General features: G+C 41.0%; 1 non-coding gene across 1 annotated transcript; it reads right to left on the bottom strand.

Annotated features, from left to right (window-relative positions):
• Positions 1-16,662: 16,662 nt before the first annotated feature.
• LOC141616340 (small nucleolar RNA R71) lies at positions 16,663-16,769 on the bottom strand. The gene has a single exon (XR_012530695.1). It is a non-coding gene; the product is annotated as a small nucleolar RNA R71 (small nucleolar RNA).
• Between the last annotated feature and the right edge of the window lie 8,873 nt (positions 16,770-25,642).

Raw genomic sequence — 25,642 nt, forward strand, 5'->3', positions numbered from 1 at the left:
GAGAAGGAAACTAGGATTTTGGGTCATCAAAAGAAATGATAAAAGCGATTAAGGTCACATATAAGTCTCATAAATCGATCTAAGGGGCAACAAATATCTCCTAACGGTCTCAATTCGCCCTAAAACACTATTAGTCTAGCTTCCGCCCTTACTAAAGTATTCTATTGTTCACTGCAGTCTCACCCTTCCCAATCGTCGATCTAGGTCAAGGCTTACGAAACTAATCGAATAATAGCGTTAACTCAAGCGACTAATTGTAATCAAAACAACAATGAACAACATAGAAATGATCTAATCAACAGATCTTAAACCTAATTAGCAAAAATCGTTATTCCATCAATTCCCTAATCCTAGCAAACGAATTATCAAGTATAACGATAAATCTAATAACAATAATAATGAAACGATTAATTAAATAAAGCATAACGAAAGGAATTAACTAAACTAATTGCATAAATTAATTAAAGGAGAACAAGAAATTAAGAATAAAACAGTAATTAAGAAGAGATTAAGAACAAGAAGTAAATTAAGAACAAGATTAAGGGAAGAAGAAGTTTACAATTGAATTTAGAAAGAAAAGAAAGAGCAACGCCGAACGAAATAAGCAAAGTAACATCACCCCAAAACTGAGCAAAGGGGAATTAGTCTCTAGGTCTAAATTCGTCTCTTATTTATACTCAAGAGCTAATTATTATTAACTATTATTAATAAAAGATAAGACTAATTACTAAGTCTCGCGCAAACAAATCTCGCCGCAAAGATAAATCAAGGTTGATCGACCACAAGACCCGGTCGATCGATCGAGCATAGCTGAACAAGAGCTTCGAAACTCGCTCCTGGTCGATCGACCAAGTAGGTCGATCGATCGACCAAGGGTCTTTGTCAAAGAGTGCATTTTGACGAATTCTACAGCGTGCAATGATCTTAAAAGAGCTGCCATTTTTTCGTTACTTGGTCAAATCAGGCGTTCTACGCAGCGTTGGAAAGCTAAGAGGATAAGCTTTCACCTCCAATTGGAATGACTCGATTATCAGCTCTAAAACTCGAGATATTGCCATCTGAAGCAGGCTGCAATATCGTGAAGTGCTTCTTTGCTTGTTAAACTCGTATGCACCCATGCTTTTGCTATCTTTAGGCCTTGAAACGCGCACCAAGCTTATTCCTCGAGCATCTACTTCATGTCAAATGCAATGCTAAGCACTTAGGGACGGATTCGGCTCGATTTCCGCTGGATTCTTCACATTTCTACAATATTACACAAAAACCCGAAAGTAGACGGAAATAGGGAAAATAGTAGCATAAACTACTTGATTGAGCTCTGAAATGCGTGTAAAATGGGGTCTAAAACATCGTATTTAGGACACGCATCAACTAGCGGTCGACACCTACAAACAAGAAGGTCTTTCAACACAATGCAAGGCAAAACATAAACGAGGAAGAATTTTCAAACCAGGAACTCACCCTCAGAACGGTCAACCTCCACTCCATGCCAGTGTCGGTCACCTCAACGACCGCAGGCTCTGGTAGGTACAGCTGTAGCTCCTCGCCCCCGGCCCCTGAAAGGTGGTCTCTGCTGGGAAAACTGGGGGCTGGGTCCTCATCAACGCATCGACCCCCTACAATTTGGGTCCACATCGAAGGTAACAAACCCTCCTATCAAAAAGAGGCAATGAAAACAAAAAAACAGAGAAAACATACCTCGATCGGGTACCAGGCAAGCCACGACAACCGAAAGGTGTCGTAGTTGGCCTCCCGCAACAACAACGCCTCACCACCCTGACCGTGAAGGTGCTCCTCAACCTCGTCGGGGGTCGACTCCTGGAACAACACCCTAGGCGGATCCACCAGTACCACGAAAATCTCAGTGAAGCACTGACAAGCTAAGAGCTCGCCCAGGTACCAAACCGGCTCGATCGCTGTCACAAGGTACAAACGATGGGAGCTGCGAGGTCGCAAACGCTCCCTGGAAGCGACCGGCACCTCTGTGTAGTGCTCCCAAGGCCACCCGACAAACTGCACTCAAGGCAAAGCTAATCAGCTAATTGGGGGCTTTCTAAGCTACCTAGTCATCCTATCTCTATCTGTCTCTACAAAACAAAAGGGGGTAAGAGACCACAACTTACGTCAGCAACTCGAAGGGCGTTCACACGACGCCTGCAGTCCTCGTAAGTCGACTTCTTCCGAGCTACCGTCCAGGCCTTCACAGCAGGGTAAGTCGAAGGGACGTCACCAGTGGTCCCCGGGCGCAGAGGGATGACGCAGACATACAACCAAGCCTGTAACCAAACACAGCACACACAAATCAGCCAATTTTTCAAAAATTGCCAAAATCAAAATCAAACTCAACAAAAAACTACAAAAACGCTCGTACCTCCAAGATGAGGCCGGGAACAACCAAAGCATGGGCACTACCATCCCCCACTGCCTTCGGGCGCACCGCAGCGTGCAAGTACCGGGTGAAGCTCACCATGGCCGGCGTAACCCAGTCAAACTGACCCAGAGTGTCGAGGTCAGCAAGAAGAGGAAGTACCTTGGTCGACAAGCGCTCACCCTTGTCACCAAAGTACGTGGCACCCAATAAGTACCACAACCACAACCGCGCCTCCTGCGCGTCAGCTCTAGCCACCGCCTCCGGGCTCGCCAACGGCGCCGGAGCGTAACCCAACACTCTCCCTCTGAAGTGGTCCCTCACATACGAGCTCACAATCAAGTACGGAGTGATGTCGGAAGGGTCGGGCAAAGCACTGCCAATCAAACGAGTAACTGCGAGGGAAGACACTCTCTCCGGTGTCTCCGAGAACTCAACAGGCGTCTCACCACAGGGAAGGCCCGATATCATGGCAAAATCCACTAAGCTCACGCCGACCTCCCCAAACTCCATATGGAACGACGATGTCGTGTCCCAGTACCGATCCAACATGACACGGATTAGACACAGGTTTGACCTAATCGAAGCCCTGTGAATATCCCGCCAAGCAGCCACCAACGGCCCCAAAGCCGACCTCTCTATCAACGCCCTCGTACCGGCTCGGAGAATGTCGTAGAAAGCCAGACAGGTGGAGAAGCCTGAGAAAGTCCTCATGGTACCAATCTCCTGAAATCAAAAACAAACAACGTCAGAACACCTATTCAGGTCTAAAATGTCAGAAATGATGAAAGTTCAACCAAGTGGCATAACTTACCAGGCCCTCGTGCGCACGGTAAGATATGTGCCTGTCCAGCCGAAGCAACAACTGGCTACCGTCAAACCCTCGGCCCAAGCAGGCGCCGCCCGCAGGTTCAACCCCCGCGGAGCTGTAACCCGTCTGGCCTCACAACCTGCGACGTGAGCGTCGTCCTCAACCGTCTCTGCTATCCATCTCTTCTGCTCACGAGACTCCATGTGACGGATAGGAGGCATCTCAACGACCATAACGACGTTCTGCAACTCCCGTCTGGTCGGCCAAGGAGCCCTCCTCCTAGCAACCCTCCTCCCGGATGTACCAGCCTCATACCCTGTTTGAGATCTCTCAACGCGAGCAGCCTCAACAACATGTTCTTCCCGAGCCCCAGTGGCTCCCTCAGCACCGACAACCCCAACAACGGGCCCCTCACGAGCCTCAACGGCTCTCTCAGCCCTAACAACCTCCTCGGTGGCCGCCTCCTCCTCAGAAGCGTCCTCTACTACCACGTCAGGTGCACTAACCGGAGTACTAACCGGCCCAGTCCCAAACAGGTCCTCCAAGGTCTCAGCAATGGATCCAACAGGTCCCGAGCACTCCCCTGCAATCAAAGAACGTCAGCCAAAATTTCGGCATTACGACTGTGTAAAAATGGGCAAATCCAAAAGAAACCATGCAAAGCAAAATAAGGGCAATCCCGCCCGAACCCAACCAAACAAAACAATCTACAAAAAAACGCACAAAAAACGACTCGCCCTTCTTTTCAAGCAAAAGACGAGTCAAAACAACAACAACAACAACAACAACAACAACAACAACAACAACAACAACAACAACAACAACAACAACGGCACCTCAAGGCCCACACAAGGTCCGCCAACAGCCCAAAAAAAACGTTCCCAATGCGATGGGGTACTTTCCCACAGCTCAAAAAAGGCAATTTTATGCCAATTTGAGCGCAAAACATTTCAAAACACGACCACAACAAGGCAACGTGATTTTACCACGTCTCAAAGCGACCTAAACTACCAATGAGGTCCATTTCAAGGCCAACTGACTCAATTTAAGCTCAAACAGACGCTTATTTTGTTAGACATAAGACCGTCGCAAAAGGCAAATTCCAATTTTGCCCACAATACCCAACAAAGGTTCAAAGTGACAAACACGGTCTTCCCCGACTACAATACAACCTAGTGGGGCACACAACTCAAGCAAATAAACTTGACTTTGTGAAATGAGACGGTTTCCTCGTCTCATTCACGTTTTTCGAGCATACGGAGCGGGAACGGGGACCAAAATGCAAACTAAAAGCACCCCTATACCCCTAAACAGGTTTCTAACCTAATGCAATCATCAATTTCACTCGAAATTGGCTCATTCAAAAATGCTCAATTTGATTTTTAAGAGTGTAAAATTCGCCCTAATTCAATCAACAAAAAGACCAACAAATTCAAATGGATTCAAGAGGAATTATATACCTTGAGATGACATATTGATAATGGCACAAGCTCGAGCAAGAAGCAAAACTAAAATCGCGATTTTTTGGTCGGGTTTTTGAGTTTGTTTGAAGAAGACGATGGGAATGGGATCGTCCTGATCCTCGCATCTTTTTACAGAAAAAAGGGGGAGCTCCCTTCCTTCGCCGAGTAGCTCGCGCCTCATTGAGGCGTCCCTATTTCATTCAGCGGAATTTTGGGCTTTGGCTCAGTTCCACACACGTTTTCTCAAAATTTCAATGACGGAACTAAAGATCGTCATTTTCAAGTCAAAAATCAATAATAGTAAAATTTCAAATTCACTATTTCTTTAAAATTCAAACGGCGGCAATTAAAACCGTCATTTCAAAAATAATAGTGAAATTCAAAATTCACTATTTCTTCAAATTTCAAACGACGGCGATTAAAACCGTCATTCCAAAAAATAATAGTGAAATTCAAAATTCATTATTTCTTCAAAATTCAAACGGCGGCAATTAAAACCGTCATTCCAAAAAATAATAGTGAAATTCAAAATTCACTATTTCTTCAAATTTCAAACGACGACAAATTAAAACCGTCATTTCAAAAAATAATAGTGAAATTCAAAATTCACTATTTCTTCAAATTTCAAACGACGGCGATTAAAATCGTCATTTCAAAAATAATAGTGAAATTCAAACTTCACTATTTATTCAAATTTCAAACGACGGCGATTAAAACCGTCATTTCACTTCAAAAGCAACAATAGTGAGAATTCAAAATCCGCTATTCCTTCAAATGTCAACGACGGCAACAAAAACCGTCACTTCAAAAACAATAATAATGAAATTCAAAATTCGATATTTCCACGAAGGCGTGAAAAGCCCCGTCTGTCAAAAAACAAGCAGGTAGCGGGATTCAAACCCGCTATCCCCACAAACATTCAATACAAACACCGAGATTCCCAACCAGGATGTCGGGGGCTTCCTCGCGAAGCCCGCTATTTCAAAATAAGCCCGTCCAACGCGACTATTTTCAAAGTCGGTCAATCGACCCCTCATCATGGCTGGCGGGCCTTACAATCGCATATGGTTGGCGGGCCTTACAATCGCATATGGTTGGCGGGCCTTACAATCGCATATGGCTGGCAGGCCTTACAATCGCATATGGCAGGCGGGCCTTACAATCGCATATGCCTAGCGGGCCTTACAACGCATATGGCTGGTGAGCCTTACAACGCACCGCGGCTGGCGAGCCCCTTTTATATACCCGCAGCGGCTAGCGGGCCCCTTCATATACGCCTACCGGCTGACGAGCCTCCTCACGTACACACCGCGGCTGGCGAGCCCCCTCATATACGCGCAGGGGCTGGCGAGCCCCTTCATATGCGCACCGCAGATGGAGAGCCTTTGTCCGCAAACAATATACAACTCAAGGATATATCCCGAAGATGCCTCAGGTATGACTCATTCTTATGGCTGGCGAGCTTTTGTACGTAGTCTAACAGACTTTAAAAGACCCGCACGAACAGTCGACAAAATCTAAACTGTTCCCGACGACAGGTCCTTGGCTCGTACCCTCGAGTTGCCTTGGTGTCGCCCTTCCCGACGGCAGGTCCTTGGCCCGGATCCTTTTGAGCCGCCTCAACGTCGCTTTGGTCTCCAGGTTGTAATCTTCGATTGACCTGGGTTCTCTACTTTGACTTTCGCCCTGTCCAAGCCTCAATCAAAGTGGGGGATTTGTAGATACCCAGTATTTGTTGAGACTCCAACAAATACCCGATGATTATTGGACTACAACATGCTTAGGAATCGCAGCGTTTGATCGACAGTTTGTGTAGAACTTTACGTCGGAAAACATAAAACGATTTCGAAAATAAAATATTTCAAAAAATTTCAAAAGTACCTGGAGTGTTTAATGCATGACGACGGGGTCGCAATGACACTAACTAGAGTCAAAACCGACGCCGGACCAAAAACCGACTCAAAATTCAAATCCGACTCCAACAACGAGTCAAACCGAGTCAAACACAAAAAACAAACCATTCAAATGCTTCTATGTTAAGATTTCCCGTAATCTTACATAGTCAAGTATCAAACATGTTCATCCAAATCCTAGGATAGAACAAATCATGATTGCAATCGTGTAATAGTGACAAGACACCTCGAAGATGTGCGATGTGGCCCGCGCCTCTTTGAGCAGCCCAGGTGGCCACGTCACTCAAAACTCACACAACCACTCATTCTCCTATAAATACCCGTCAAATACCACCATTTGAGAGTGACGCGAGTGTCCGCCCCCTTATTTCTCCCTTAAAATTCTAGACACGACTTCCTAAGTCACAATCCGACACGTGTTTACGACCTACCTATCGTAAACACAAGCCTTACACATTGTTTGGTATTGTCATCGTGCATTAAACCACTTGACCGACCATCTCAACCACTACACCATCACTAAACTTAACTAAACACTCTTTTTACATACCAAAACGGTTTTAAACCGAGTTTTTCGAACAAACGAGTTGGTACACTTACGTCGATTTCTCACCATAAGCCTAACATGTAAGTATGAGGGTGCAAAAATCTTCTTTGGTCATGTTTTCATATGCTTTCATGACTATAATATGCTAAATCATGCATAACATGGTCCAAAACATGGGAAGAATGAGCCAAAACCGGATTTTTAGTTGAGGCGGGGGCTACTTACGTAGCACACAGGCTCGCGCCTAAAGCAGCCTGCCTCACCCTTAAATCCAAACCGTGTTTGGTCTCTGCATCTCCTTTATTTTCATTTCATATTTGTAATCGGTTTTTACCATTTCAAGTATATTCAAACCATTTTTACAAGTTTTTAATCATAAATCATTTTTCACCCTTGGTTTCTAATACCATGACGGTTTAATCCGTGTTTCGGTGATAATATTTGGTTAATTACATTTTAAGGTACTTTTTAATTACATTTTAAAAGGTATTTTAAAACCTTTTATGTCATTTATTTACATTTTGGAGGGTATTTTAAAGTCTGTCATCATTTCTTTACATTTTCAAAACAAATGTATTAGTCACCAATACAAAGTTATCCTTGGTTCCGCATACCATGTCGGATTTTAACCCGAGTACGATGATGAATATTGACTAATAATATTCAAATGAACTTAAAACAGTTCATAATCATTTTCAAAACTATTCATGTCAAGCTTACAAAATCGAACCCGACATCGAATATTGCTGAAACAATGACGATTATTCAAGTCTCGTTCTTCAAATCAACACAAAAGCGGTCTAAACGGCCTTTTCAAACCAAAACAGGTTCAAACACCCGCCCCTCAAAACATTTGACAAACGTTTTTAATAGTCAGAATACGTCTTCCATCGTTGACTGACTCGCGCCTAAACATGCCACTCCTTTTTTTCTATTTTCAAACCAGGGGAGACCCTTTTGCATCGCCAATAAGCTCGCGCCTTTTCTGGCTGCCTAATACAGGGTCTGTTCCCCTTCCAACACTTGTCTAGAATAATTCTGACTTCGGTTAACCCGAATACAGGACGGATCAGACGACGAACTTGCTCATTCAAACACCATATTTGAAAAATGCCTTACTAAGACAAATGGATCACGTTATGCACCAAAAACCTAATTCGGTAAATGGATGTTTAATTTCCGTCTTGCATGCAAATCAACGTTAAATCCAACTCGACATCTTATACTTGACACTTGGATTAAATCAACCGACTTAGAAAGCTCACATGTTAGGTTTAAACTAGTGGATGCGCATTCATGCATTTACCCGTTTTATCAACTTTTGCATTCAACCAACCAAGATCGATCAGTAGAGGCCGTGTAACACCCCCATACTCCAAGTGCCTTACTAGGACCATTCAGGTATAAGGATGTTACCATCTCGGTTACCCGAGGTATGATAATCATAAGACAATAACGAAACAACATTTAAATAGTATAATTTTAGTGAAAGGTTACAATCTGAAACCAAATACCAAAATACAAATACATGTTCTCAAAACCAACAGTCTACTGAGTTAACTGCAATGTTTATTAAACTACTAAAGCTACAGTGGAAGACTTCTATCATCAGACGGTGGCACATCCCAGCTATCCCATGTAACTCAACTCATACCTGCTCAATGACTGCTCACCATCCCCGAATGGATCACCGTAGGTTTTACAAACAACAACACGGGGTCAGTACTAATCACACAATTTATATATATCAACAATACGATAAACAAACAGCTCACACCGTCATACACACAATCACACCAGTCCCATTGATCTCAATCACCGATTGTCCACTGGACCAGCCCTGCCAGTGGGGGACCGCAGCCGAACCCACCAAATCCCCGCTCATTATATCGAGCGATTTTCCTGTTCATTAATGTGCACATCCCCTCCCGTGGCGGGTTCCATGGAGGGCGAAACTAGGGCGTGAAGCCACTCCCGCAAGTGACTCCACTCAGCCGAGAACGCATCTCGAGAACCAGAGACAACAATCACAATCAACAACTGTCACAATACAATTACGATATTAATCAACAATCTCAACACATCAACAATCATTATGGGACTAATACTGAGTAGGGAAACACTACCTGGAAAGCACAACAATCAGACGGTCTCACAGCTGATATCAAAATGCTTCTTCTACAAATTCTCCTCCTAACATACAAACACATAATCACTACCAATCATAATCTACAACACAACCCCAAAATCCCCATATTAGGGTTTAACCAACTTTAAGGAAAAACTATAAAAACGGTACGTAGATCTTACCCTCGACGCAAGGATCACAAAGATATAAAGAAAGGTAGAATCCGACCTTCCAAGCTCCGGGATTTGCTAACAATGCGATTGATGCGAAGAACGTAGTTTGATTTCTCTTTTCTTAGTAATTAGGTTTTAAAAAGTGTTTAAGGAAAAGTGACGGAAGTAATATATACCTTAATCGCATTATTAACAAAACCCGAGAAATAACTCCCCGTAAACCGGCTACTCGATCAAGTAGCTGAGGTACTCGATCGAGTGCCCCCTTACTCGATCGAGTATCTACGCTACTCGATCGAGTACCCAACAGGTCAGAAACTATTTTAAACTGCAACTCACCCTTACTCGACAGAGTAAGGCCTACTCGATAGAGTACCCTGAGACTCATAAAACCGTAGTATTACAGTCTTCCCTCCTTAAAAAGTACTTCATCCCCGAAGTTCAATCCATACCCAAAAATAAACATACTAACTTGATCAAGACACAACAACCAACTAAGAACTCAAAACAAAACCCCAACCGACCAAACATGAAACCATGAACTCTTAACACCAACTCCACCAACTATTCCTACCTCCACACATCGCTCACGATATCGTATCAACTACATCATATTCTCTCTCGACACCAACTCCCAACACCACCAACTATTATCCACAAACGCTGCTAGCTCCGTAACATATTATCAATTAGAAAATCCAATATCAAGACATTCACAAACATCAAACGAAATGTTACATTCTACCACCCTTAAAAGGAACTTCGTCCTTGAAGTTTACTCACACTCACAACCTCATCCTCCAACTGCCATGACTTTTAATAAAATCAATCAAAACAAATATCCGTCTTTTATGCTACACCAACACTCTATTTCCAAATATACTACCATGTGTACAACCATCAAAATCTTTTTTTTTTATCACATCCTACTCCTCTTAAGATAAATGTTACGTCCTCGTAACTCACTAATACTTAATCCTAGCCATATCGTCTCATTATCCTCATCACCACCGCATGTCAAAGATAACCACCTATAATCTAAATACTCGCCATGCATATATCCAAGGCTCTCTTACTTAAACATTCCTCATACCTCAACTCATTCGGCACACCACCTAACCTATACCATAAAACTCGTAGCAAAAACACCATACTAACTCTCCATTATTACTGCAATACAACATACCTCTCTATCTAAAGCACCTATCTCCCAAAAGCATAACTCACGATCCACACTCGTTACGTACACTCACACTAGATCCTCAAGTTCTTTCCTTCATTACCGCAAAACTCATACATAACTTAACATGACACTAATTTCCGCAACACCCTACACTCACTGTCTCAACAAAGGATTATGAACCACCTGCATCTTTCAGGTCATTACCACACATGTTTTACGAATCACTTGCCATTACCATGTCCACTAAAGCCTTATCTAGAACAAGATCAAAATTACTGTAACAACCTCTCACAACCGTGTCCCATCAACAGAATATCACTATACCATGACAACAGCGGAAACATATACCCTCATTCCCAACTTAACGTGGTAAAGAAAGCGTCAATAAACAAGACAACTGTCTATCTGCACAAACTGAAACTCGCGGGGAGCAACATCAAACAAAACAAAAATCTATGTATAACTGGTATGTACTTTCAAAACTCGAATCATAATCATCCTGCCTACTTCACCACAACCGGTGACGGCATCGGAACACCGCCACCAACAGCCGCACTGCAGTGCGAAAATACTCGCATCACAACATGAAGTACCATGCCCGGATCACCACTCGAGGCACAACAACCACATCGATAAACATCACGATCACATATAATTCTCATAAACACTGACTCAGTATGACATTTCGAACAAGAAAACTCACTCAACCGTTTTACTAGATTATAACACAACATATTATACGGAATAAACTGACAAGAATCTCATGAACATCATCCTTACCATTTCACGGAATAAACATGTATCATCAATACACATACAGTTTTAACTATCCATGCCAGATCAATCAAATCATTACCTTTTGAACCCCATTCCATTAGTATACCGTACTCAACATAACTTACAAAAAAAATCATATAACAACTTTATAATTATCACACCATACCACTTCTTGTGAGGTCAGAACCTCACACAAACATTTACACATATCATAGACCCGTAATCACATCCACCTAGTCAATCCGGATCACGTAAGTTACCACCTGATAAAAGTTACCTCTCACCCGAGCTTAACTCGTATACACCTCATAACATATTCTCCCATTCGCATATCCATCACCCTCTGCCAAATGTAGCCACACCATTAATACCCAACTACTAACAACCGCCTCATATAACCACATCTTATACTCTTTCATAACAATATATATCAATCTGGTCTCTACAAAATCAATCTCTTTAGAATTGCTACCTTTCTAATATACCACCACCCTTAACCACTAGTCACAAATCATGACACTACGACTGTCCGGACATCAAACCTCTTACACTCATCTCTAAACATCACGATTTCTTTCCTATCTTTGGTTAACATCCCAAATAACGAACATCACATACATCAACAAAAATCACCTCAACACTATTTTCAATTCCATCCTTAATTGTATGGTCATCTAACTCTCCACCAAAATCTCATAGAGTGCAGATACTAAATCAACCTCTTGCTCCCTTAATTCCTCAAAACTCGTGATTAATCATGTTGTCCTGAAACTTCTGTATAACCATTAACTCAATTACTCTTGGTAGTATCATACATCCCGATGATTCCTTACTTTTATATCACATAACTCCGGTGAACATTTTTCTCAGCTTACTTTTATCCTTCTTTTCTCTTTATACTCAACAATTCCATTTAATATCTCAACTCCTTATTACTTCTATCTAACCCTTTAGTGCTCCAATTACCTTCTCATCGCTCCAAAACTCAAATCTCATTATTTCATATCGATATCATCTCACTCTTTCTTACCATGGATCTTCTCTTATTATGCTATCACTCACACTTTCCACTAATCTATCCATAAAATCGACGTTCACTGTTCAAACAATTGCATCTCCTTCGTACATCTCTAGAAATCAAAATTCATTTCATATCGTTAAATGCCCAAAGAAATCACACGTAGTTTCACCACCTAATAAACCAAATCTTCCAAACTCACTCACTGTCTACAAATCCACCTCGCAACATGTCTCCATAAATTTCACTATATACCACTCTTCTCAACCCCTTTAAAACGAACTTTCACTACATATATTCTTGACCCACACGACTCCTAACCATCTCCCTCCATAATTCTTTACACATCTCAAGTTGCCACTATCCAATCCTTCCTTTCAATCTTTTCATTCTCACGTTCCTTAGACCCACATCATCCCTTACCCACTTTCACTTACTTTTACATTACCCAACATACAATCATATCACTCATCTCGTCTCACAAAACCTGTTCTATATCTCAATTAAGCCATAACGATCTTCCTTTTCTTTTTCCACTATCTATCACAACCACGTATAACTCATATCCTCCCCATCGAACTCACACTCATCATAGGTGCCACTCTTTACATCATAAAATTGGGTAACTTACGCTTCAGGACCAACACTAACGTAAAACAGTGCATAAAGAAGTAATATAACAGCTTTGAATTAAACATAATATGCAACAAATGTCAAAATAAAAGCATATGACCCAAAACACGGGTCACTAGATCGAGTACAGGCCACTCGATCGAGTAAGTGACTTACTCGATCGAGTAGGTGAAGATCAGAAGCACGTAAAACAAATTACCAGGGCCACTCAATCGAGTAACTAACGTACTCGATCGAGTTCCCCCCTACTCGATCGAGTACCAAGGCTACTCGATCGAGTACCTACGCATTTCTCAACACTGTCCAGTTTTCGTAAAACAACCATAACTCACTCATTTCTTGGTCGTTTTGGGCGTGTGACCTATCGTTAGAATCGTAAAAGGACAAGCTATCACCTCCAATTGGAATCACATCAAAATCATATATAAATCTCAAGTTACAACAGTTTAAAGACAACCTCTCTAAAATCGAAATACATAACTACTTGATTTTACTTCCAAACAACTTAAACGACAACAAGGTAAACAAAAACAACCCAATACTCATGAAACCAGTAGCCCCAATCACATGTTACTATTTTCGAAAGCAAAGCAACAACATTCATCATGCACTACCCACATGCTTTTATTCTATAGCCTTTCGTAAGACAAAACATACTCATACATTACAAATCCTATTTCCATGTTACTAATACAACAATATTACAAATACACTTCGTCACCTAAACATATTCATAATCACAAAATTCGTATTCTCATGCTATTGCCACTCCATCTTTTCCAATCAATTCATCCATTTCAACCACATTCTTCATACAACATGTACATATGAACAATAGTAGGCATGTATATGAAATCATTATATAAAATTACACAAACAAAACTACGTATAATCATATCACATATGAACTACCACCTTTTTCCACCACATTGCTCATCATTCTCATACACTTTTCTAACAACTCCAACCAACATTGTAAACCAACTATCATGCAACATACTTTCAATTAACAACATACGAAATCACATCATCACCATCTTTTCTACACATTCCCCATTCTCCACATACATACATCCACTGATTCATACCACACATCACTATATAAATACATAGTTCACAAGATAAACACATAGCGATCCCGACTCATATCCCATGGTGACCGGTTCAAAATTGTAGGGCGAGTGATGTGACCATAATTAGCGCATATTTAGCCCCCGAATTAGCCTTGTTCCCATGCTTTTTAGTGCATATTTGGGTCATTTCTTATCTTTAGTTCTTTGTTTTGCATATTCTTTGAGATTTTGATCCCTTGGTAGGAAAGGAGTAAGAATCTTGCATTTTCATGGCAAAACGAGACTAAATTGATCGAATTCAATGACTAAGCATCAAGGAGAGACAAGATTAGAAGGCCTTTGTACATATTATAGTAGAAGAGCAATGTTGAGAAAGGATCCTTGAGTCCCCAAGGAAATCCCCAAGGAATTTATGAAGAAAAGGGAAGAAAAGAAGAAGATGTCTTGCTGAGTGACAATCCGTGCGGATTGTCACCAATCCGGTCGTCCCACAGCTGCACAATCCGTGCGGCTTTGCTCTAATCCGCTCGGATTCCACCTCCACAATCCGCCCGGATTCCCTCGAATCCGCTCGGACCCCATCGCTAGAATCCGCCCGTCCCGACCTTATTCCACCCGGATTCCAGCACAGCGTGATTTCCTCTTCTCCAAGCTACGAAGAAAGAAGCCCTTCCTTCGAAAAATACCGGCTCCTCCTTGCTCAATCTAAAAAGTGTAATTACTAGTTTAGCCCTTAGTTAACCCTAATGCATCCCCCCTAATTTCTACTATAAATACCCCATTAGTCTAATTAGAGGAGCATGTTCTTCTTATCAATAATTAGAGTAGTTAATATCAATCAAATATCTCTTTAGTATTGTAATCAACAATTAATCAAGTTCTAATACAAGTTTTATTCCCTTAATCTCTCTTTTGTTCATCCTTTATTTTGGGTAATTGAAGATTATTTGGGTTATTGTTGGGAGATTGACAACCTCTCAATCAAGCATTCAAGTACTTCTTTTATCTTTGCTTTATTATTGGAATCATTAGTAGGTATAATTCTCTTAATCCCTTTTTAATTATTGTTAATTACTTTCATTTATTCATCATGTTTCATATTATTGGTATGATTGACAACCTTGCTAGCATGATCAACATGATAATGAGTGAGTAGTCTCTTAGCTAGGGTTAATGGGTGATTAGGGGAAACCAACATGGGGAATGATTCATGCTTAAATTAATATGCTTTCATGTTTTATTTGCTTGCTTGTTTTGATCTCAACTCATGCACATGTTATATTTGATGAAATGCTAAGCCTATGAATCCTTGCATTTACTATCATCTTCTATCTTTTCAATGAGACTTGTAAGACATAGCCCAACTCGAGTCTCATTAGACCATGCATGTTGTTGAGTAGGGAAGATTAAGTCGACTTGTAGGTGTTGTACAATCTAATCGATTCGGCTCCGGGGCCCAAACTTTCCTAGGATTGTAAGATATAACCCAACTCAATCCATCACAACAATAATTGCTTACTTATAATTTGAGAACATGTTTGTATGATCAATTCCCATGATTCCCCTATGATCCCATGACACCCTAGTGCTTTTAATCAATTGTTTACACCCCTTTAATTCATCTTGCTTGTTTATTTTCATTGCTATTTTAGTTTAGTGACCTTCTACATCAACCCAATTTGTGACACCCCTTAGACACCACTAGTTGCAATAGAAATCTCATTTCAATACCCGTCCCTTGGGATCCGACCTTTACTTGCCTCTTTACTAATTGTAGAGTTGTTTGTGAAGTTATAAATTGTGTCTTGATTCGAACGTGACCCAACGACCACATCTTTAATTGTGAACACGAAACGGACAGACCAAAAATGGCGTCGTTGCCGGGGACGGTGTTTATTTTATTTAGATTTCTTTTTATTGTTATTAGTTGTGTCTTTATTCGCCTTGGGGAAGTAAAACTCCTCAAGGTTTGTTCTAATTGTTTTCGAGTTGTTTGATATTTTGTATGTCTAGAAGGTTACAAGGTGATTTGTTACCTTTTGACCGTGAAATCGAAAGAACCTTGACGAACAATAGAAGACTTGTTAGGAGGAATTTAAGAGGTATTAGTGAAGTTGTTCAACCCACTAGTGAGTTCGTCAATCCTTTCGCAATAGAAGGAGAGGAGAACCCATTACACAATACCCCACAAAATCCACCTACAATGCCTAAATTCTCGTCACACTCCGTACCCACCGAGGAGAATCTACCAAATGGTACTCCTACACCGCAACATCTAACCGGAAATTTTATTGCCAAGTCCGCCTTCATCCGATTAGTTGAGAGGAGCCAATTTGGGGGGATGCCTAGTGAAGACCCTCATTCTCATATGGAAACCTTTTGCGACTATTGTGATGCAATCTCTCAAACGGGCGTGACTCAAGACCAAATTAGATGGGTCTTATTTCCTTTTTCTCTAATCGGCACCGCGAAGCAATGGTTGAAGGGCCTTGATAAGGCAACCCTCGAAATAGATTCTTGGAAGAAGTTGGCTCTAGCTTTCTACAAAAAATTCTACCCACCGGAAAAGACTAACATGCTAAGAGCTCAAATTACGGGTTTTAAGCAAAGGGATGAAGAATCTTTGTATGAAGCTTGGGAGCGGTTCAAGGGAATTTGTCGCTCATGTCCTCACCATGGACTTAGCGAATGGTTTTTGGTACAACAATTTTGGAATGGTTTATATGAAGATTCTAGGAACATTCTCAATATGGGATCAAATGGAATGTTCACCGAAGTTGATGACAATCAAACATGGAACAAGATTGAGGAAATGGCGGTCCATAACTCACAATATAGTAGACCTCGCAAGGCTACTAGAGGAGGAAAGCATGAAGTGGACTCCGTTACTCAATTGGGTGCTCAACTTAGTGCTCACATTGACATAATCAATTTGAAGTTTGAACAAGCTATGGCTAGACTTGAAGAAAACTCAAAATCATCAAAGCATCATGTTAATGCCATGACGGCATCCTCATCAATCCCAAGTGGGATATGTGAGAATTGTGGAACTTTGGGACATGACCAAGGTGAATGTAGGGTAACAAATGAACAAGTGAATGCTTTCCAAGCATACAAGAGTGGTATCCCTTATTCCAACTTTTACAATGAAAACACCAAATTCCATCCAAATCTCTCATACAAAAGCCAAAATGTTCAAAACCCTCAAACAACATACACTCCACCACCCATGAGAAACCAAAATCAAAGACCCTTTTACAATCAAAACCAAGGTTACCAAAATCAAAATCCATACAATCACCAAAATGACCAAGGTTTTGATGTCCAAAAAGCGGTCCTCCAAATGCAAAAGAATCAACAAGAATTTTTCACTCAAATGAAAAAAGATAGCCAAGCAAAGGAAACCACCATCAACAACATCCTAGCTCACACCAAGATGTTGGAAACACAATTGACTCAACTAGCATCTTCAAGCTCACAAAGACAAAAGGGGCAATTACCACCTCAGAGTAATCCCCCTAGACATGAAACGGTTAGTGCCATTCACTTGAGAAGTGGTCCAAGGTATGAAGCACCGAAGAAGCAAGTTGAGGATGAAGTTGTGGAAGCTAGTGAAAAGGAAGAAATTGTGCAAAGCCCCAAAGATGGAGAATCATCAAAAGAAGAAAGTTCAAAGAAAAATGAAGACAAGGTCAAGGAGAAGGAGCCCAATGTGATTAGACTTCCTTTTCCAAGTCGTCAAGCCAAGCCCAAATTTGATGATCAACTTGGAAAGTTCATGGAAATTGTGAAGAATTTGGAAGTCTCAATTCCTTTCACGGAATTAATCAATCACGTGCCGGCCTATGCGAAATACATGAAAGATATCCTCACAAAGAAGAAGTCGATCCGGAAGCTTGAGACTATCGCCTTCACTAAGGTGAGTAGTGCAATACTTCAAGGGAGTTCACCTCCAAAGTTAAAGGATCCGGGAAGCTTCTCAATACCGTGTACCATTGACGACACGACGATCAACAAAGCCTTATGTGATCTAGGGGCTAGTGTGAGTGTCATGCCGTACTCGGTGAGTAAAAGGTTGGGGATGGGAGAGCTTAAATGCACCAACATCACACTCCAAATGGCCGATAGATCGACGAAGACACCATTAGGGATATGGGAAGATGTCCCCGTGCGAATTGGGAAGTTTTTCATCCCGGTGGACTTTGTCATTGTTGATATGGAGGAAGATTCCAACATCCCAATCATTCTAGGAAGACCTTTCCTACACACCGCGGGTGCGGTGATTGATGTGAAACATGGTGAGCTCACTCTAGAAGTGGGAGATGAAAGCATAACTTTTAATCTTGACAAGACTATGAGAGCTCCTCGTTTGCATGAACCATGTTTCATGATTGATCATTATAGCCGAAAGGATGAAAGGAAGAAATCGGAACTCCAGTGGAAGAAGAAAATTGAAGATGCTCCATTCAAAGAGCAAGTGAATTGTGACAAGGAAAGCTTGCAAAGCTCATCAAAATCCATCAAGGAAGAAGAGAATGGCCTCATTGGCCAAGAGAAGAAATTGGGAGAGTTGTCTCCATCTAAGCAAGAGATTATCAATGATCAACTTAATGAAGTTTGTGGTCTTTGGGACAACGAATTTGAAGGGATTTTTAATCCCTACATTGGTAATGCCATTGATCAAGACCGACAACAAGGGCCAAGGTCTATTGAAGACCTCTACCATGATAATGAACAAGCTTTCGATTACTTTTTCAAGGCGTTGAGCAACATCAACAACACCTTGGACATGCCCCCTTGACATCTCATCAAGAATGAGAGTTTGGTGGAGTCCTTCCTAAACCACCACTTGTAAATATTTCTAACTCCCTAACTTACATTTCAATTCTTGTATTGCATTTTTTGTCATCTTTGGATTTTTATTTACTTTGATCAAGATAATTGTCATGTTTGAGAGAAGTGAGGGAGGGACTAACAATTTCAATTGATGTGTAGTGCTTTACCTTAGTGTGGGGATGACAATTGCCTAGGCTATCCATGCCTTAGTAGTGCCCCCACAATGAAGAACACAAGATTGAAGAAAGAATAGAAGAATGGTAAGGGAAATGCATTGTGCACGGATGGAACTGAATCCGGGTACAAGGGGTCGAATCCGAACAGATTCCTGAGAATCCGCCCGTCTTGATGTCCGAGCGTCTTCGGGTCGAAACGCACGACTTTATAAGCTGAGATTTTGGAAGATTTTTTACTTTGTAAGAGAATCCGGCGTCTTGGAATATAATCCGCCGATCTCTGCAAATCCGTCCGTCTGGATCAAGACGCCCGTCTTCTCTGTCGAGGAAAACAAGAAAAATTTCTGGATCAAATCCGTCCGTCTTCAGACAAATCCGCCCGTCCCGTATCAAGAAAATCCGAGCGTCTTCTTCTGAATCCGCCCGTCTTTAGGCGAGTTTTATACAACCCAGAAAGAGCAGAATCCGCACGGATTGGGGCAGAATCCGCACGGATTGCCCCTGCAGTTCGAAAATTTCGGTCTTTATAAAATCCCTCCCACCTTCCTTCATTCATTCATTCATTCATAAACACTACCCACAACATCAAAACCCTCATCCTCTCCATCACAAAAACAAAATCCCTCAACAACATTCACCAAAATCAAATCAAATCATCCTTCTAACAACAAATCAATCACTCCTTCTTCAATAAAAATCAAAACCAAGCACAAAATCTTCAACCTTTGAGTCGATTTTTGATTTCATAAAGGCAAAGCCTTTCACCTTTAAATCGATTTGGGTATACTACAAATTGAAGATTTTTCATTCTTTTCTTGGTTAGTTCATCAATGGCAAGGACTAAGGGAGCAACAAAGGCACCAAAGGCTAAGGCACTCTCACAAAGGCAAAACGCTCTTCAAACAAAGAAAGCATTGGCTATGGTGGTAGCAACACCAAACTTGGAAGTGCAACAACAACAACAACCTTATATGGGAGCAACAACACCTTCTACTCCGGAAATCGATCAACTTTTGCATTATCCGGAGGTAACTTTTATTTCCGAAACCCATAGAAATACCTTTGTCAAGTTTACTAGAAAGTCATTACAATCCACCAAATTTATATGTGAAGATACCTTAGAAAATTTGGGTGTTCTTGAGCAAACTAGAGCCTTTTTCAAAGCCATGGGGTTGAAGAGATTGTTTGAAACAAAGGAATTGACATACCCCTCCCTTACCTTGGAATTTTTGAGTTCTTTGAAAGTCACCAAAGTTGAGAATAGGGAGAATCTCGAGTTTCGTCTAGCTAATGTTAGTAGACGCATTTCCTTTAGGGAATTGAGTGAAATTTTGGGTCTTAGTGATGAACCGCGTTATTTTAAGAATTATGGAAATTATGACCCCGAACCTCTTTGGGAGGCAATTTCCGGGAGGAAATTTGAGGACTTTCATGCGAGTCGTGCTCTTTTGGTCCACCATCCGGGCATAAGAGTATGGCACAAGGTCATGGGAAACACCATAATTGCAAGGAAAGATACCAACCATTTCACCAAACTTGATTTTATTCTCCTTGAATCGGTTTTGAACATTGGAAGAGTACACACCAAGCCTTAAAATTCTTTGAGGCTCTTGGTAGATAGATGGCTCAACATTGATTGTGGGAAGAAGGGCACTACCGTTATTGTCAATGGCGGCCTAGTCACTATCCTAGCTAAGTACTTTGATCCTAACTTCAATAAGGATAACAAGTACAACGCAAAAGAGGGCGGCCATCTTGTTGATTTGCATACTATGATACACAAGTACAAGTGGGTTGCCCATAACCCCCTTGACACTAAGTATGGATGGCTCACTAGTGAAGCTAGATCGTTCACCTTGCCTTCAAAGATTTGTCGTCTAAGCGTCCACCGGACCAATTATCTACTTCCCCTTTCTAAAGAGGCCGAGTATATTATCCAACAACAAAAGGGTGATCTTGAAAATCCCTCCTCTTCCATTGTCATACCACCTTACCCCTTTGAGTATCAAGAGTTCAAGCCGGAAGGAGTTGAAGCTAGAAATGATTATGTGACTCTTCTCATGTAAGCAATGCACAAGCAAGCCTTTGAGGACCGGAAAAATGCTTACTTGGCTCAATATCCACCCCTCCTACACTTAGCTAGGCAAGGACTACTTGATCCATCTTGTCCTTTGCCTAGTTGGGCGGATAGAGAAGTCCTATTTCCGGGTGCATCTAGGGTCGTTTCGGGTGACAATGAGGTTGTTGCTAATAAAGAAGTTGATGATAACATTGATGAAGAAGCAAGTGAAGAAGGAGAAAAGGATGGTGAAGATGATGATGAGCAAGATGAGGAAGAAAGTGAAGAAGCAAATGACAAGGGAAGTGGCAATGTGACCACTTCTAATGAGGAAAGTGATGGTGATAGCATGATGGAAGATTAGCAAGCCTTGGAGACTCCTACCCTCTCATGGTTTGTCTATTTCTCTCTTTGTTTTAATTATAATTTTGATCATTGTTGGAGTAGTCCTAGAACCATAGAGGACTCACACCTCGGTACCATTGAGGTGTTCTCATTTTATTGTTCCCATTTTCAAAATCCAAAATGACAAATTAGTTTCATGCATTGCATAGTGTGTGCATGAACTACACCCATCCTTGGACATTAGCAATAGTGTCTCACTCGGTTTGGGGAAGTTAATGCATACACAACGGGAGGTAATCTAAATTATCCTCTCTGTCATAACAAAAACCATGCGTCATGTAGTGTAGCTTAGTGTAGATTGCATTTAGTGTAGAAATCATGCATCATCTTTGCATAATTTCCATCATTTTGGCAATTGAGGACAATGCCCATCTTAGTGTGGGGATGGGAATTCTAACATTTAACTCTTATTCAAAAATCCAAAAAAATTGAAAAATTTCGAAAATCATAAAAATTTGAAAATTGAAAACCCAAAAACATGTTTATTTCCCTTTGTAGTTTTGTATATATTATCTTGTATATATTGTGTTTGTTCTATCCTTGTTCACATTGATTGACTACGCCACATCCGAGACATGAGGATAATGAAGACCGCATGGTATGATCTTTCCAATCTCCTTTTTCCTCTTTATGTTAATGACTATGTGGCTTTATTTTGATTGATGCGGTATAACAATGTGAACTTAGGACTTGCATTTAGTTTATATGTCATATTAGTTGATAGAATCACTTGCATTAGGATGTATATATTAGTTGCATCATGGCATGTAGTTGCATTTAGATAAAACATTTTGAAAAGTGCCTAATTGAGAACTTTGACAAGAGCAAATAAGCCATTACAAATACTTTTTCAACTTAAGACTTTGCCTACTAGAATGGTTGTAAAACACCCTAGATAGTGTCATACTAGTGTCTTTTGACCCATGACCCAAAGCCTAGTCAAGGGTTTGCATGTGAGTCACCTATCCAACCCCGTGATGCGATGTGGACTTGGTTAACTTGTCTAGGTGACCTTGATTGACCTTGTGGTAAGGCAACCCAAAAATATTTTCTATCAATAAGCTTGAAGTGCTCATTTCAAAGAAATTTTGTCATGTGGAAGTAATTTAATGCCAAGGAACCTCAAATGTTATGAATTGTTGAAAGTTGAGAAATTTAAGTTGTTTTGATGGAGGCGTACCACTTCGATGTGCTTTGGTGCGGGATCCATTGAATTGGGCCCCCATACGGTTGTGAATTCGGCCGCCTAGAGACAGAGTGACTATCACCCCGAAAAGCTATTGTCTAGAGGTTAACCGGTTGCCTAATAAGCGATTGGCGAAAGCAAAGGACACTAGCCCGGAAGGGACAAACTCCATCTTAAATTTGAAATGTGAAAGTGAAATGAGGACAATTTTGAATACTAGTCATATCCACCCGTTGTGAATAAAGATTTGAGCATTTCATTCCCAAAAAGCCTTTTTGTCAAGCCACTTGGTCGAGCTTGGGACGATCCATGACCTTTACATTTGTAGAGAATTCGAGACTTGTCATGTCATATGCTACTAGCATCATAGGGATCATCATTCCACCACCATCCGATCGCTCTTGACGAAAGCATTTGGAAATTGAGGACGAAAGTAGTCTAGTTTAACACCATTTGGAGGTGATTTAGTGCCATCCTCTTAGCCTTAGTAATTTGTTGAAATAGTTTTGTGAAGGATTACATGCTCTTAAATTTGTTCCTCTTTAGTGCCTCCGCCACTTGATGAGGAAGTGGCTATTCCTTTTTGTAGATGCATCCATTATGTGATTTTGTGTGCATAATGTTTGGATGTGTCGCCATTTTAGCAAGACCCACCTTGCCATGCAAGAAGGCATCCTACCTCATGGTTGTCTTGTTGTGAGTTGAAAGGGCGGAGTGAGACCCGCTAATTGTCTCATATCGGCTATATTATTAGGATAGGTTAGTATTGGTCCTAGTCTTTGTCACCTCTTTACACGGGACGAGCAAAGGTTCGGTTTGGGGATATTTGATGTGACCATAATTAGCGCATATTTAGCCCCCGAATTAGCCTTGTTCCCATGCTTTTTAGTGCATATTTGGGTCATTTCTTATCTTTAGTTCTTTGTTTTGCATATTCTTTGAGATTTTGATCCCTTGGTAGGAAAGGAGTAAGAATCTTGCATTTTCTTGGCAAAACGAGACTAAATTGATCGAATTCAATGACCAACCATCAAGGAGAGACAAGATTAGAAGGGTTTGTACATATTATAGTAGAAGAGCAACGTTGAGAAAGGATCCTTGAGTCCCCAAGGAAATCCCCAAGGAATTTATGAAGAAAAGGGAAGAAAAGAAGAAGATGTCTTGCTGAGTGACAATCCGTGCGGATTGTCACCAATCCGGCCGTCCCACAGCCGCACAATCCGTGCGGCTTTGCTCTAATCCGCTCGGATTCCACCTCCACAATCCGCCCGGATTCCCTCGAATCCGCTCGGACCCCATCGCCAGAATCCGCCCGTCCCGACCTTATTCCGCCCGGATTCCAGCACAGCGTGATTTCCTCTTCTCCAAGCTACGAAGAAAGAAGCCCTTCCTTCGAAAAATACCGGCTTCTCCCTGCTCAATCTAAAAAGTGTAATTACTAGTTTAGCCCTTAGTTAACCCTAATGCATCCCCCCTAATTTCCACTATAAATACCCCATTAGTCTAATTAGAGGAGCATGTTCTTCTTATCAATAATTAGAGTAGTTAATATCAATCAAATCTCTCTTTAGTATTGTAATCAACAATTAATCAAGTTCTAATACAAGTTTTATTCCCTTAATCTCTCTTTTGTTCATCCTTTATTTTGGGTAATTGAAGATTATTTGGGTTATTGTTGGGAGATTGACAACCTCTCAATCAAGCATTCAAGTACTTCTTTTATCTTTGCTTTATTATTGGAATCATTAGTAGGTATAATTCTCTTAATCCCTTTTTAATTATTGTTAATTACTTTCATTTATTCATCATGTTTCATATTGTTGGTATGATTGACAACCTTGCTACCATGATCAACATGATAATGAGTGAGTAGTCTCTTAGCTAGGGTTAATGGGTGATTAGGGGAAACCAACATGGGGAATGATTCATGCTTAAATTAATATGCTTTCATGTTTTATTTGCTTGCTTGTTTTGATCTCAACTCATACACATGTTATATTTGATGAAATGCTAAGCCTATGAATCCTTGCATTTACTATCATCTTCTATCTTTTCAATGAGACTTGTAAGACATAACCCAACTCGAGTCTCATTAGACCATGCATGTTGTTGAGTAGGGAAGATTAGGTCGACTTGTAGGTGTTGTACAATCTAATCGATTCGTCTCCGGGACCCAAACTTTCCTAGGATTGTAAGATATAACCCAACTCAATCCATCACAACAATAATTGCTTGCTTATAATTTGAGAACATGTTTGTATGATCAATTCCCATGATTCCCCTATGATCCCATGACACCCTAGTGCTTTTAATCAATTGTTTACACCCCTTTAATTCATCTTGCTTGTTTATTTTCATTGCTATTTTAGTTTAGTGACCTTCTACATCAACCCAATTTGTGACACCCCTTAGACACCACTAGTTGCAATAGAAATCTCATTTAAATACCCGTCCCTTGGGATCCGACCTTTACTTGCCTCTTTACTAATTGTAGAGTTGTTTGTGAAGTTATAAATTGTGTTTTGATTCGACCGTGACCCAACGACCACATCTTTAATTGTGAACACGAAACGGACCGATCAGCGAGTTCGCGACTTTAGGACGTCTCCCAAGCCTTTGCATTAGCTCCTACAACTTTTACCCCAGGTTCATTTTAATTTGACTCCCTATATTCATTAGGTTCATTGGTTACAGGTTTCAGGATCGTCGCTCTGATACCATTTGTAACACCCCCATACTCCAAGTGCCTTACTAGGACCACTCAGGTATAAGAATGCTACCATCTCGGTTACTCGAGGTATGATAATCATAAGACAATAACGAAACAACATTTAAATAGTATAATTTTAGTTAAAGGTTACAATCTGAAACCAAATACCAAAATACGAATACA

Source organism: Silene latifolia, chromosome 11 (assembly GCF_048544455.1).
Source record: "Silene latifolia isolate original U9 population chromosome 11, ASM4854445v1, whole genome shotgun sequence".
Taxonomy (NCBI): Eukaryota; Viridiplantae; Streptophyta; class Magnoliopsida; order Caryophyllales; family Caryophyllaceae; genus Silene; species Silene latifolia.